This window comes from Durio zibethinus, unplaced genomic scaffold (assembly GCF_047325235.1).
Source record: "Durio zibethinus cultivar Kanyao isolate XHJ-2024 unplaced genomic scaffold, ASM4732523v1 HiC_scaffold_2, whole genome shotgun sequence".
Classification (NCBI taxonomy): domain Eukaryota; kingdom Viridiplantae; phylum Streptophyta; class Magnoliopsida; order Malvales; family Malvaceae; genus Durio; species Durio zibethinus.
In genome coordinates, this window is record NW_028323043.1 from 1,398,151 (window position 1) to 1,400,650 (window position 2,500).

Sequence of the window (2,500 nt, forward strand, 5' to 3'; positions counted from 1 at the left end):
TCGGCACAAGCTGGGCCCTGGTGTGGGTTGTTGCCTCGATCACCAGCGGCACATGCTGAGCCTTGGTGCGGGCGGTTGCCTCGAGCACCATCCGCAGACCCTGGGCCCTGGTGCGGCCGGTTGCCCCGATAACCATCGGCACACGCTGGGCCCTGGAGCGGCCGGTTGCCTCGATCACCATCGGCAAAAGCTGGGCCCTGGTGCGGGCGCTTGCCTCGACCACCATCGGCACACGCTGGGCACTGGTGCGGGCGCTTGCCTCGACCACCATCGGCACACGCTGGGCCCTGGTGCGGGCGGTTGCCCCCAGCACCATCGGCACACGTTGGGCCCTGGTGCGGGCGCTTGCCTCGACCACCATCGGCACACGCTGGGCCCTGGTGCGGCAGGTTGCCTCGACCACCATCGGCACACGCTGGGCCCTGGTGCGGCAGCTTGCCTCGAGCACCATCGGCACACGCTCGGCCCTGGTGCGGTCGGTTGCCTCGAGCACCATCGGCACACGCTGGGCCCTGGTGCGGGCGCTTGCCTCGACCACCATCGGCACACGCTGGGCCCTGGTGCGGTCGGTTGCCTCGAGCACCATCGGCACACGCTGGGCCCTGGTGCGGGCGGTTGCCTCGACCACCATCGGCACACGCTGGGCCCTGGTGCGGGCGGTTGCCTCGACCACCATCGGCACACGCTGGGCCCTGGTGCGGGCGCTTGCCTCGACCACCATCGGCACACGCTCGGCCCTGGTGCGGTCGGTTGCCTCGAGCACCATCGGCACACGCTGGGCCCTGGTGCGGCAGGTTGCCTCGACCACCATCGGCACACGCTGGGCCCTGGTGTGGGCGCTTGCCTCGACCACCATCGGCACACGCTGGGCCCTGGTGCGGCAGGTTGCCTCGAGCACCATCGGCACACGCTGGGCCCTGGTGCGGTCGGTTGCCTCGACCACCATCGGCACACGCTGGGCCCTGGTGCGGGCGCTTGCCTCGACCACCATCGGCACACGCTGGGCCCTGGTGCGGCAGGTTCCCTCGACCACCATCGGCACACGCTGGGCCCTGGTGCGGCAGGTTGCCTCGATCACCATCGGCACAAGCTGGGCCCTGGTGCGGGCGGTTGCCTCGACCACCATCGGCACACGCTGGGCCCTGGTGCGGCAGCTTGCCTCGAGCACCATCGGCACACGCTCGACCCTGGTGCGGTCGGTTGCCCCGAGCACCATCGGCACACGTTGGGCCCTGGTGCGGCAGGTTGCCTCGACCACCATCGGCACACGCTGGGCCCTGGTGCGGGCGCTTGCCTCGACCACCATCGGCACACGCTCCGCCCTGGTGCGGTCGGTTGCCTCGAGCACCATCGGCACACGCTGGGACCTGGTGCGGCAGGTTGCCTCGACCACCATCGGCACACGCTGGGCCCGGGTGCGGGCGGTTGCCTCGACCACCATCGGCACACGCTGGGCCCTGGTGCGGGCGGTTGCCTCGACCACCATCGGCACACGCTGGGCCCTGGTGCGGGCGCTTGCCTCGACCACCATCGGCACACGCTGGGCCCTGGTGCGGCAGGTTGCCTCGAGCACCATCGGCACACGCTGGGCCCTGGTGCGGCAGGTTGCCTCGACCACCATCGGCACACGCTGGGCCCTGGTGCGGGCGCTTGCCTCGAGCACCATCGGCACACGCTCGGCCCTGGTGCGGTCGGTTGCCTCGAGCACCATCGGCACACGCTGGGCCCTGGTGCGGCAGGTTGCCTCGACCACCATCGGCACACGCTGGGCCCTGGTGAGGGCGCTTGCCTCGACCACCATCGGCACACGCTCGGCCCTGGTGCGGTCGGTTGCCTCGAGCACCATCGGCACACGCTGGGCCCTGGTGCGGGCGCTTGCCTCGAGCACCATCGGCACACGCTCGGCCCTGGTGCGGTCGGTTGCCTCGAGCACCATCGGCACACGCTGGGCCCTGGTGCGGCAGGTTGCCTCGACCACCATCGGCACACGCTGGGCCCTGGTGCGGGCGCTTGCCTCGACCACCATCGGCACACGCTCGGCCCTGGTGCGGCAGGTTGCCTCGAGCACCATCGGCACACGCTGGGCCCTGGTGCGGGCGGTTGCCTCGACCACCATCGGCACACGCTGGGCCCTGGTGCGGGCGCTTGCCTCGACCACCATCGGCACACGCTGGGCCCTGGTGCGGCAGGTTGCCTCGAGCACCATCGGCACACGCTGGGCCCTGGTGCGGTCGGTTGCCTCGAGCACCATCGGCACACGCTGGGCGCTGGTGCGGGCGCTTGCCTCGACCACCATCGGCACACGCTGGGCCCTGGTGCGGCAGGTTGCCTCGATCACCATCGGCACACGCTGGGCCCTGGTGCGACAGGTTGCCTCGAGCACCATCGGCACACTATCGGCCCTGGTGCGGGCGGTTGCCTCGACCACCATCGGCACACGCTGGGCCCTGGTGCGGGCGCTTGCCTCGGGCACCATCGGCACACGCTGGGCCCTGGTGCG